At 41.6% G+C, this 14,234-nt stretch overlaps 1 protein-coding gene across 2 annotated transcripts in view; it reads left to right on the forward strand.

The window, feature by feature from the left end:
- Positions 1 to 14,234, forward strand: part of LAMA2 (laminin subunit alpha 2) — a 1,313,887-nt gene that overhangs the window by 307,353 nt on the left and 992,300 nt on the right. The window lies entirely within an intron of this gene.

Consider the following 14,234-nt stretch of genomic DNA (forward strand, 5'->3'; position numbering starts at 1 on the left):
ATTAGTTATGCCTACCTATGGGGGTGATAATCGGGGGGTTCATTTACTTTTTATTTCATTTTGATCACTGTGAGAGTGATCAAAATGAAATAATGGAATCTGCAGCCGGCAGATTCGGGCGGGCGCACTGCGCATGCGCCCGCCATTTTCCAAGATGGCGGCGCCCATGAACCGGACCCGCCGGACACCGGGAGCGACGGGGGGACTTAGAAGGTGCCGGGGGCGGTGAGAGTGGGTGAGGGGGTTATCGGAAGCTGGCGGGGAGCGGAGGGAAAGGGAGGGGGGGCAGATGATGACAGCGACGGCAGATCGCCGCTGTCATTCAGTGGCGGGGGGGCGATCGCCGGTGGGGGGGTCGAATCGGTGTCTCCAGCCATGTCCGATGCTACTGCAGCATCGGCCATGGCTGGATTGTAATATTTCATCAATTTTCATTGATGAAATATTACTATCGCTCTGATTGGCTGTTTCACTTTTAACAGCCAATCAGAGCGATCGTAGCCACGTGGGGGCGAAGCCATGCCCCCTGTGGTGAATTACAAAGCCCCCTATATCTGCGGGTCAGGTGACCTTTCATTGACCCCGGTCACCCGACCCGCAGGGGGGCTTTGAATTCATGACACAGGGTATGCGTCATGGGTCGGATTGGCACCGACTTTCATGACGCATGCGCTGTGTCACAGGTCGGGAAGGGGTTAAACCAGTCTAATGATAGTGATGTTGAATAGCATAGTGCCGACTTAATTACATATTTGGCAATCTAATATATACACTGTGTTCCAAATTATTATGCAAATTGGATTTAAGTGTCATAAAGATGTAATTTTTTGTTTTTCAAATAAACTCATAGATGGTATTGTGTATCAGGGCTCTTTGGATCACTGAAATCAATCTCAAATGCCTGCTGTGATAATTAGTTTACCAGGTGAGCCCAATTAAAGGAAAACTACTTAAGAATGATGTTCCACATTATTAAGCAGGGCACAGGTTTCAAGGAATTTAGGAAAGAAAAAGGATCTCTCTGCTGCTGAAAAGCATCAAATAGTGCAATGCATTGGTCAAGAGATGAAAACATTAGATATTTCCCAAAAATTTAAACGTGATCATCGTACTGTTAAGAGATTTGTGGTTGATTCTGAGCACAGACATGTTTGTGCTGATAAAGGCAGAATGAGGAAGGTTTCTGCCAGGCAAGTTCATCGGATTAAGAGAGCGGCTGCTAAAAAGCCATTACAAATCAGCAAACAGATATTTAAAGCTGCTAGTGCCTCTGGAGTCCCTCGAACCTCAAGGTGTAGGATCCTTCAAAGGCTTGCTGTGATGCATAAACCTACTATTCAGGCACCCCTAAACAGTGTTCACAAGCAGAAATGGTAGCAGTGGGCCCAGACATACATGAAGACTAATTTTCATACAGTCTTGTTTACTGATGAGTGTCGAGCAACCCTGGATGGTCCAGATGGATGGAGTAGTGGATGGTTGGTGGATGGCCACCATGTCCCAACAAGGCTGCGACATCAGCAAGGAGGTGGAAGAGTCATGTTTTGGGCCGGAATCATGGGGAAACAGCTGGTAGGGCTCTTTAAGGTTCCTGAAGGTATGAAAATGACCTCTGCAAAGTATATCGAGTTTCTGACTGACAGCTGTCTTCCATGGTATAAGAAGCAGAAACGTGCCTTCAGGAGCAAAATCATTTTCATGCATGACAATGCACCATCTCATGCTGCAAAGAATACCTCTGAGTCATTGGCTGCTATGGGCATAAAAGGAGATAAACTCATGGTGTGGCCATCATCTTCCCCTGACCTCAACCCTATAGAGAACCTTTGGAGTATCATCAAGCAAAAGATCTATGAGGGTGGGAGGCAGTTCACATCAAAACAGCAGCTCTGGGAGGCTATTCTGACTCCATGTAAAGAAATACAAGCAGAAACTCTCCAAAAATTTCCAAGTTCAATGGATGCAAGAATTGTGAAGGTGATATCAAAGAGGGGTTCCTATGTTAACATATAACTTGGCCTGTTAGGATGTTTTGGAGTTAAATTGCTTTTTTGTTCAGTGAATGTGACCTCCTAATGCTGCAAATTCCACAAATGAGCATTTTCAGTTCTTTAAAACATATCAAATGTTTAGAAATTCTACTGTGCCTAATAATTTGGAACAGTGCAATTTGAGTTTTTATTCATTTTGGAGATTATACTGTTATCATTGGGAGGTTTCTTCAATAAAATTCGATGTATAATCTAACAGGTGATGACTTTTATTAAACTGACTGTCATTTGTACCGACTATTTAGGAAAATCATAGAAAAATATCATTTGCATAATAATTTGGAACACAGTGTAAAGCTCAAAGTGTGTATGTATGTATGCATGTATGCATGTGTGTATGTGTGTATGTCCGGGATAGGCATCCGCACCGTCGCAGCTACAGCCACAAAATTTGGCACAGTCACACGTCTGGACCCCGAGAGCGTCCTAAGCTATGTTGTGAGGTGAAATTTTAACCCCACGCGTTCCAATTCACCAAACAATTTTGCCCCTATCTACATACTGGGGAAAAAGTGTGTGCGCGTCAAGCCCCGCCCCTCATTATGATGTTATAATGCCCCTATTTGCATAATGGGGAAACAGTGTGTGCGTATCAAGCCCCGCCCCTCATTATGATGTCATAACGGTTGCCATGGCGACGCTGATGTCGTCATAGGCTGCAAGCCCTGCCGCCGCTCATTATGATGTCATAATGGTTGACTATGGGATGGAGGATGTGTGATGGGTATATGGGCACTGGACTATGGGATGGCGGATATGTATGATGGGTATATGGGCACGGGACTATGGGATGGCGGATATTTATGATGGGTATATGGGCATGGGACTATGAGATGAAGGATGTGTGATGGGTATATGGGCACGGGACTATGGGATGGCGGATATGTATGATGGGTATATGGGCATGGGACTATGGGAAGGAGGATATGTATGATGGGTATATGGGCATGGGACTATGGGATGGAGGATATGTATGATGGGTATATGGGCATGGGACTATGGGAAGGAGGATATGTATGATGGGTATATGGGCACGGGACTAAGGGATGGAGGATATGTATGATGGGTATATGGGCTTGGGACTATGGGATGGAGGATATGTATGATGGGTATATGGGCACGGGCCTATGGGATGGAGGATGTGTGATGGGTATATGGGTATGGGACTATGGGATGGAGGATATGTATGATGGGTATATGGGCATGGGCCTATGGGATGGAGGATGTGTGATGGGTATATGGGCATGGGACTATGGGATGGCAGATATGTATATGGGCACAGGACTATGGGATGGAGGATATGTATGATGGGTATATGGGCACGGGACTATGGGATGGAGGATATATATGATGGGTATATGGGCACGGGACTATAGGATGGAGGATATGTATGATGGGTATATGGGCACGGGCCTATGGGATGGAGGATGTGTGATGTGTATATGGACACGGGACTATGGGATGGCAGATATGTAGATGGGCATGGGACTAAGAGATGAAGGACGTGTGATGGGTATATGGGCACTCAACTATGGGATGGCGGATATGTATGATGGGTATATGGGCACAGGACTATGGGATGGAGGATATGTATGATGGGTATATGGGCATGGGACTATGGGATGGAGGATATGTATGATGGGTATATGGGCACGGGCCTATGGGATGGAGGATGTGTGATGGGTATATGGGCATGGGACTATGGGATGGCAGATATGTAGATGGGCACGGGACTATGGGATGGAGGATGTGTGATGGGTATATGGGCATTGGACTATGGGATGGAGGATATGTATGATGGGTATATGGGCATGGGCCTATGGGATGGTGGATATGTATAATGGGTATTTGGGCACAGGACTATGGGATGGAGGATGTATGATGGGTATATGGGCACTGGACTATGAGATGGAGGCTATGTATGACGGGTATATGGGCAAGGGACTATGGGATGGACGATATGTATGACGGGTATATGGGCACGGGACTATGGGATGGAGGATGTGTGATGGGTATATGGGCACTGGACTATGGGATGGAGGACATGTATGATGGGCATATGGGCACGGGACTATGGGATGGCAGATATGTATGATGGGTATATGGGCACTCGACTATGGGATGGCGAATATGTATGATGGGTATATGGGCATGGGACTATGGGATGGAGGATGTGTGATGGGACTATGGGATGGAGGATGTGTGATGGGTATATGGGCATGGGACTATGGGATGGAGGATGTGTGATGGGTATATGGGCACTCAACTATGGGATGGAGGATATGTATGATGGGTATATGGGCATGGGCCTATGGGATGGAGGATTTGTGATGGGTATATGGGCACGGGACTATGGGATGGAGGATAATTATAATTTGCTATAACTAACCACAGTTAGTTACTATGCCCGGGCAGCGCCGGGCTCTTCAACTAGTTAATAAAAATATCAAATATAGTGACCATAATTCATGATTGAGTTTACATATCCACAAACTTGTGAAGCAACAACTGATACATTCCCAAAATGTAGATATATGCATACATCTTGAAAATTAGATACATTTAAAAATTTTAAACTGTTCACAAAGTAGAGCTGAGGGGGTTTTATGATTATGCAATGATTACTTAATAAAAATAGGTACTGCTTTAAGAATTTTATCAAACTATTGTCCTTATTTTTTCCAGTTTTTTGTAGATATGCAACTCCTTCATTTTTGTAAATTGTTGTATACTTACAGTAACTGTATCACAATTTATTTTATATATAACATTCTGTAAACAAAGTTTCTTGAATTATCATTCACATCAGGGTGGCCTTTATCTATTATATAGAAATTGTACTTTAAATAAAATGTAATTGTTTGCCCCTTCTGTAGTTTTCTAATTAATAATGAACAGAGCAATTAAGCTGTAAAGTAAAAAAGTAACATTATTTGTGTTTGAATTAATAGATTTTTGATCTCTTTTGTGCTGAAAGAAAATAATGAAATTGTGCATATTGTATGCTTTGTTTCTCTATTATTCCATTCAAAGGACTAGCTCGGAATAAAATATGATTCCTTCATTTCCAAACGTGTATTTAAAATAAAGCTGTCAGATACCATCAAGCATAATTTCAACTAAATAGTAGCTTGAATTCCATTAGAGTTTGAGTGTCTGCTGTGAAGAATTAGCACCTTAGGTCAAAGAAACCACATGTATCAGTAAGCAGATACTGCATTTCTAAGTGCATTTGTCCTGCTGACTAAAATAAATTACATTAAAGTCCCTTAACTAATAGATTGATTTTTGAAGTACAGTAGTTGAACTGTTGGGAGTAACTCACAAGGGCGCATTTTCTACTCTATTGGCTAACCTTTTGCAGATTAATGATTTCATCAAGATCAATTGAAATAATCTTTGTGCACTGAATTATTCTTTTTTTCAGCCAGATTCAGTGTCCCAACCCTCAGTGGACATTCATTTCCCTGATTCACAGCTTCCTAAAATTACATTAAATTTCATGACATATTTACGATTCTCTCTAGGCTCGTGCTTGTGTCCTATTTCTAGAAATGTCTTAGCCATGCTTATAGACAATTATACTTGCAGGGTACTTACATTATCATAGCAATGTAATAATAAAAAAGACCTTTTTTTTCAAAACATAGTAAAGGAAACCTGTCATATCCCAAATGCTATTAACCTGTATATATGGGGATAATCTGCTGAATAATAACATTACAACCGCCACTCGTAACTCACCACTCGCATACCTATTTAATTGAAAATCTATCTCTCCCAAGAGTTCATTTTCTCCCGTTAACCTCACTTTCAATAAGGTGGCCGGAAAGCATTACAATGCTATTAAGCTGCAAATTAACCCTACAGGTGATTCTCACAAAATTAGAATATCATAAAAAAGTTAATTTATTTCAGTTCTTCAATACAAAAAGTTAATCTCATATACTGTATTATCTAGAGTCGTTAAAAAGAGAGTGATCTATTTCAAGTGGTGTTTATTTCTGTTAATGTTGATGACTATGGCTTACAGTCAATGAAAACCCAAAAGTTATTATCTCAGTAAATTAGAATTCTTTATAACACCAGCTTGAAAATTAATTTTAAAATCCAAAATGAAGGCATACTGAAATCTATGTTCAGTAAATGCACTCAATACTTGGTTTGGGCTCCTTTTGCATCAATTACTGCATCGATTTGGTGTGGCACTGCTAAGGTGTTATGGAAGCCCAGGTTGCTTTGATAGCAGCCTTCAACCCATCTGCATTGTTGGGTCTGGTATCTCTCATCTTCCTCTTGACAGTACTACATACATTCTATATGGGGTTACGGTCAAGCGAGTTTACTGTCCAATCAAGCACAGTGATACTGTTGTTTTTAAACCAGGTATTAGTACTTATGGAGGTGTGGACAGGTGCCAAGTCCTGCTGGAGAATGAAATTACTATCTCCAAAAAGCTTGTCAGCAGAGGGAAGCATGAAGTGCTCTAAAATTTCCTGGTAGACGGCTGCACTGACTTTGGTCTTGATAAAACACAATCGACTTACACCAGCAGATGCCATGGCTCCCTAAACCATCATTCATTGTGGAAACTTAACACTAGACCTTAAGCAGCTTGGATTCTGTGCCTCTCCACTCTTCCTTCAGACTCTGGGACCTTGATTTCCAAATGAAATGCAAAATTTACTTTGGAAACAGCACCTTGGACTACTGAGCAACAGTCCAGTTCTTTTTCTCCTTGGCCCAGGTAAGACGTTTCTGGCATTGTCTACTGGTCATGAGTGGCTTGACACAAGGAATGCAACACTTGTAGCCCATGTCGTCCTGGATACGTCTGTGTGAGGTGGCTCTTGAAGAATGACTCCACCAGCAGTCCACTCCCTGTGAATCACCCCCAAATTTTTGAATGGCCTTTTCTTAACAATCATTTCAAGGCTGTGGTTATCCTGGTTGCTTGTGCTCTTTTTTTCTACCACACTTTTTCCTTCCACTCAACTTTTCATACTATGCTTGGATACAGCACTCTGTGAACAGCCAGCTGCTTTAGCAATGACCTTTTATGGCTTACCCTCCATGTGGAGAATGTCAATGTCTGCTTTCAGGACATCTTTCAAGTCAGCAGTCTTCCTCATGATTGTGGAGCCTACTGAAACAGACTAAGGGACCTTTTTAAATGCTTAGGAAGCCTTTGAAGGTGTTTTTTGTTAAAAATTATAATTTACTGAGATAATGACTTTTGGGTTTTCATTGGCTGTAAACCATAATAATCAAGATTAACAGAAATAAATACTTGAATTAGATCACTCTGTTTGTAATGACTCTTAATAATATGTGAGTTTCACTTTTTATATTGAAGAACTGAAATAAATTAACTTTCTGATGATATTCTAATTTTGTGAGAAGCAACTATATTTTTGGGATAGGTCATCAATGTCTGATTGGTGTGGTTATGACACCCGGCAACCCCGCTGATCAGCTGCTCTAGTTGCTGGAAGTGCTCAGTTACGGAGATGCTCTGCTTACTGATGGTGGCCTCAGCCATGTACTGCATGTAGGGGCAGATGTGCAGTACTCTGCTTTGGCCACTATCAGTAGACAGAACACCACCATAACTGAGCACTTCTGGCAGCTGATGGCACTAAAAACAGCAGATTGGTGGGCTGATGGGTGTTGAACTCTCACCAATCAGACATTTATAATCTATACTAATGATAGGCCATCAATGTTATAGTCAACATTTTTTTTAATGTTACTTAAGAGTTCTATTCACCTGATGGTGAACAAAAGAGTGTCCTTTAGACTTCCTTTAGCATGCTATGTGCCACCATAATGTTTTGCATTTTTCTATACTGATGGCTACTGAGAGGAAATATGGGTGACATATGCCACTGTATGCCTATACATTAGCATACAGTGGAGACTTGCATTGGAGTTATATTAAGGGAACACTGTGCACAGAACCTAACTTCTTTTCCCTACAAGAGTATTCTATCATCACAATATGGCATCCCATCAGTGATTATGTAAGAGAACGTCTACAAGGTGAAGTTATCACTTGTGAAACAAGGGTGGGTACAACACATTTAATTAAGTACAAAATAAATTACATTGGCATGTGCATTATTGAAGCATCTATTTTTTCAACTGAAAAAATGCAATTAAAAATCATTCTATTTACCCCATATTACCAAAATGTTTTCATGTCAGTCATAATGGGATTTTAAGTTTGTCTATTATAAATGACATAATATGCAACCTTAACTTTGTATGGAATGCAGAAAAGATAAAATAATACTGTTTCAGAAATGGATATGAATAAATAAGAACATTTACAGTTAAAATTTCCAACAAAAACAACTTTTAGGACCCAATGATTGTATAAAACAATATGTTCCTGCCAGAATTTGAAATAATAAAATTTACTTTTGCCAATTTAATTTTTAAAAAAGTTAATCAGAATTAAATACAACGGGCTAAATTGTTAACATATCCCGCCTGCCTGTATTCATCAAAAGTACATCCACCCAGTGAATTAGAAGACAAAACAAAATGAAATATTGCTACAATTCTAAACAAGAATTACTAAATTAGAAGCATCTATTGTCTACAATATAAAACATTCCTGCTGGTATTATATTGGAGTTAATTAATAGACATTATTTAATTTAACTAGCAAGCATCTGAACAAATTTTTCGACTTGTAGAGTTATACTAATACATTGTATGTTCATAATTTGCTAAGAATTTTAACAAAGGTGTAAAGCCAGCTAAAAGTGTTATGTAGATTAACTAACTCCTGTTAAGAAATATATTATTATTATTTATTATTATAGCGCCATTTATTCCATGGCGCTTTACATGTGAGGAGGGGTATACATAATACATACAAGTACAGTAATCTTAAACAATACAAGTCACGACTGGTACAGGATGAGAGAGGACTCTGCTGGCGAGGGCTCACAATCTACAAGGCCAGGGATCGTCCATCTGGCTAATCGGTACTCAGACCCGTCCGCTCTTCGCCAGTCCTTACATTGGCTGCCCATTCATCTCCTCCAGTGGCTGTCTTGGTATTTAGGGTAGTTCAAATAATTATTCAGCAGCAGCTTAATTTAAAAGGGATGTTCCCTTTCAGATAATCTTCGGCCCTGGCCCCAGTGTGTAAAAAACAAAAAATGACAAACTGTGCTGTGCTCATTTATGGGAGTGTCACCACTGCTGCATTGATGTCTGGCACTGGCTGCAGTGCTTATGTAATGTTGACAGAGTGGCAACAAAACAATGACCTATTTGGTTCTGAAAGGAGCATTATATGAGCACTGGCAGAGTCACTGAGCTCACTCATTGACTGCAACACTGTTGATGTGGCCTCGGCGCCACAGCCAATGCAAGACACCAAGTGCAGAATTGGAGATTCGTCGGTGGACTGATGAACCATGAATATAGAACACTTTCTTATTTTCTAATGAAAGAAACATAGGAAAAACATTAACTGAAAGGGAACAACTCCTTTTAAACTCTTCTCGGTATTTCTATCATACTTTGACTTCATGGTGATCATTTCATTTTGTAGGGTAACAAGTATTATTTTGGTAAAAATATGCTATTGATGTAAGGAAAATGATCAATTACATTTTGATGATTGCAGTGGGATATCACCCAGACTACCTTTACTCAATGATGCCAAAAATTTGAAATTAGTATGTGAAATTACAAAAATATTCAGAATTGAGAGTCCTCAGTGGTTGATACCTTTTAATGGCTAACTAAAAAGATGCAAATTCCTTAACTGATGTAAAAAGATATCCATGGATTTATGTCATTTTACATCAGTTAAGGAATTTGCTCCTATGACCTTGTGGGGGCATCACAACACATTGCCAGACCCCAATCAGAGGACAATAAAACTTTCACTCCTTATCTATGAACTGGTCCAATATTTATGGCCATAACTATCTATCACTCCCCCATAATGATAGTTCTGCTTCACGTCACTTGTCTTATCTATTGCATTATTTCTGTGCTGTATTGTGCATAAATATGTTATTCTTCAGATTTTGTATTAGTCAATGCCTGCTGAACAGACCTGAGTAGTCTCGAAAGCTTGCAATTTGTTACCATCTTTTCAGTTAGCCATTAAAAGGTATCAACCACTGAGGACTCTCAATTCTAAATATTTTTCAATTGACCCATCCACATTCTAAATATTTTTTATCTACTGGCTAACACAGTGCAAAGATATACATCTTCCCTGTAGGTGAAACTACATAATTTAGCTAACTCCTTACCAACATCGGACGTAATAGAACACCGATGTCGGACTCCCCCTGTTTGGTGTGGGCTCCAGCGATGAGCCTGCTCTTTTCTGGGCACAAGACAGCAGATATATACAGCTGACATGCCCGCAACAGCCAGGGGTCAAATCGTGATCCACCCGCGGCTGTTAACTAGCTGAATGCTAGTCTCTGTCTCTGACAGCGGCATTTAACTTGAGCTTACTGGAAGCACATCACTAAATCTGCTCATAGGTGACCCTGTCACATGATCACAGGTCACCAATGGGTTGGTTTGACAACCCAAGGTCTCCAGCAGATCTCTATGGTTGTCATAGCCAGACTGGTATGAACTCTGTCCAGTGGTCGGCGCTCACAGCAAGTGAGCATTTCTGCTACATACAGGCGATCTGATCATCACCTGTATGTAGCAGAGATGATCAGACAACTGCAGCTTCTAGTCTCTCATGGAGACTATTGAAGCATGCAAAAAGTATATAAAAGTTTAAATCACCCCCTGTTATGCACCAGAATTCTCCCGCTAAGCGGGATGGATCCCAAGCTTTGTCTGGTGCTGTAGTCCCCCATTTGGGTCTGACCACTGTGATTCCTGCTCAGCACAGATGTCAGTCCCAGTGTCTTGCTCAGGCTCGTGGTATAAGTTTGGTTACTGCAGGCTTTCCAGCCAAGTCAATGGTGACCAGTGATATGCAGGTGCAGCCATGCGCTCTGGAGTCTAAGTCCAAAGATCATCTTACTGAGCATGACCATGATGAAGCGTCTTCTCATTAGTGGTTTTACGTTGGATGCTCTGGTGATGTGGCAGCTCTGGATTGGCCCGCGGGCAATGTGTTGGCTGACTGGGTGAGAGTGTTTGGGGTGGAGTCTAGCGCATAAAAGGCTCTCAGTGGCACACACGGGTGATAATGTCATTTATGTTTGTTGTGTTTGTGTGGATACTGTACCACTCTGCATTTTGCGTGTGTCTACTTATGCTCTGAGACAGTACACGCTGGCAGGCAGGTTGCAAACTCATGCGGTTTCATTCTCTTGGATCAGCACCAGAGTCTCTAGTTTGCTACATGTTTAGTGGGCTGGTTAGGCACAGGTTCCATAGTATCAGGACAAAGGGGTACCAGCCGCTTAGCTTAGCATCTGTTTTGTTCTTGTGTGCGGTTAGCACAGTTGAGTTACAGAGCAAGCTCAACCCTTTTGCTATACCTCTCTATGAAAGCAACTGGGAATTCTAGTGTCATAAGAGTTCTTGCGTTTGGCTCATCATCTGCATCATTTGTGTGTGCGGTTGGCACAGTTTAGTTGCCGATCGAGCTCAACTCGCATGCTAACTTCCCTGTGACGTTAACAGGGCAAAGTACTCAATATAAGAGAAAAAAGCCCATGTATAAGGGTAGGATCACCACACAGAAAACCAATGAGTACAAAAAATATATACATTTTATTGTTAACAAGCCAGAAATCAACACACATTTAAAAACATTTAAAAACCCGACTGAGGGTAATTCATGAATGCTCCAACAGGTGACAGAATAGCATACTCAGTATTTAAAACTGTAGCACCTGACCACTAATAATAAGTATTATACAAAGAAGGATATCTCACAAAAGTGCTGCTAGCATGAAACCAACAATAAGAGACTGTGGGAGAATGCAGCCCCTATTTGCAGAGACATGTATATAAAAATTTGGCCCTGACCCACACCATGTGTGATGCACATAAATCCCAAAGGGCAAGGTGGCAGCTATACATAATACATGCACGATAATCTGAAATGAGGATTTAGACAAGCTGAATATATCACCCTATATAAGTCAAGGCAGTAGAAACAGTCAGTCGTCCCATCATCTAAGTAGCAGCAATGCGGTCAAAGTGATATTGAGAGTCCATGGAGTAGACCATGGACTCTCAATATCAGTCAGGTGCTACATTATTGGGCTTTTTTCTCTTATATTGGATTTCTCTACATGTCATGCATTTATGTGATCCCCCAGCGATTGCATATTTGATTTAATATTGTTGTGATCGTGCCCGCTTGACCCCTTTTTCTATTAACAGGGTAAAGTACTTAGCATACTTAGTGCAGTACCTCTCTTTGTAGTAACAGAGGTTGGTACTCAGTATTCCAATCACACTGTGTGACGTAAACTCAGGGTGACTAAGGAAAACGCTCGCTGTTTGGTTCCGCCATTGTTCACACTAGCAGCAGGTTACGTCTCTGCACGGTGGAGCCCAGGTTGCAATTGCACTTTATTTTATACTAGCTGAAGAGCCTGGCTCTGCCCGGGCATAGTAACTAACTACGGTTAGTTATGACTAGAATTGAGCGAAACGGGTAGGTCAAATTAAAAAATAGCCGAGTTTAGCTAAAGTCGGGTTTCGCAGATCAAAACGCGACCATAGCATGAGGTCGGCCATGAGGTCACCGATTAGAGCGCCAAAGTCGCGTTTCAAATAATGCTTCCAGCGCCTTTTCTCAGCCAATGAAGGTGGACGCACACTGTGGGCAAGGCGATGACATGGGCAGCGGCCACCACCATCTTAGAGAAGGGCATTGAAGTGATTGGCTGCCTTTCAGAGGCATCACAGTGGGTATAAAAGGCTGTGACCGCCAACCGCCATCTTACTTCTGCTGATCTTGGAATAGGGAGAGGTGCTGCTGCTGATTCTGAACAGGGAGAGCGTTAGGTAGGGAAGAAGAAAAAAAAATCATTCTGCTGATAGCGCTTTTCACTGTACAGTTAGGGGAGAATTTTTGTTGTGTGCAGCAGCGCTGGTGGTGATTAGGCTGCATTTTAAGGCTACCTGCTAGCTGCATTGCTGTGTGCACACTGCTGTTCAAACTGCTTTTTTCAAAGCACTTCAAGTTTTATTATTTTGTCCTGGTGAGTTACTGAGCGTTCATTTTTTCACACACCAAATAGCGGTGTGCGCTCCTCACACACTACCGTGTACCGGCTGGTATCACGGACAAATAGAAGCTATCTGGGTGTCACTCTGGAAGAAAAAGCGGAGGAGTTTTTCCGTTTTTCCAGACCTACACCTTAGAGTGCAGTCCGCTTTTCAAACAGTTTTGTATATCTGCTGTTTGATAACGGTCAAAACTAGACAGAGACAGCGTGTGTCAGTCCCTATACAAATAGACGGAGATTCACAATTTTCCATACCGACACCGTATAGTGGTGTATGCTCCTCACACACTTCTGTGTACCGCCTTGTCTCATGGACATAGAAGCTATCTGTGTGTGACTCTGGGAAAAAAAAGCCGAGGAGTTTTTTCGCTTTTCCAGACCTACACCTTAGAGTGCTGTCCGCTTTTCAAACAGTTTCGTATATCTGCTGTTTGATTATGGTCAAAACTAGACAGAGACAGTGTGTGTCAGTCCCTATACAAATAGACGGAGATTGACAATTTTCCATACAGACACCGTATAGAGCTGTCCGATTCTCAAACAGTATTGTATATCCGCCGTTCGCATTAAAGTCATATCTATACAGAGTCAGCGTGTGTGTGACACTCCGTAAATACATATACGGAGATTGTTAATTACACAAAAAGCATATACAGCTGTACACTTCTGATACAGTTACGTATATCTGCTTGTTGGATTACGGTCCAATACATACTGTGAGAGCGTCTGTGACTAACAAAATATATACTTAAAAATTTTTTTTTTAATACACCTTACACAGCTGGATGCTCCTCATACAGTACCATCTCTCTGCTGGTATTTTTGGTACATTTTCCCAAACATGAGGAAGTATGATGGAAGAGTTCACGGACGTGGGCAGGGTGGTGCAGCTGGTACTGATGGTGGTGGTGCATTGGCTGGTTCTGGCAAAAGCACAATAGCAGCTAAGGCAGGAGGTGTTGAGCCTGCGTCATCGTCTGGC

The sequence above is a fragment of the Dendrobates tinctorius genome, unplaced genomic scaffold (genome assembly GCF_039654945.1).
Source record: "Dendrobates tinctorius isolate UK_male_01 unplaced genomic scaffold, ASM3965494v1 ptg000046l, whole genome shotgun sequence".
Taxonomy (NCBI): domain Eukaryota; kingdom Metazoa; phylum Chordata; class Amphibia; order Anura; family Dendrobatidae; genus Dendrobates; species Dendrobates tinctorius.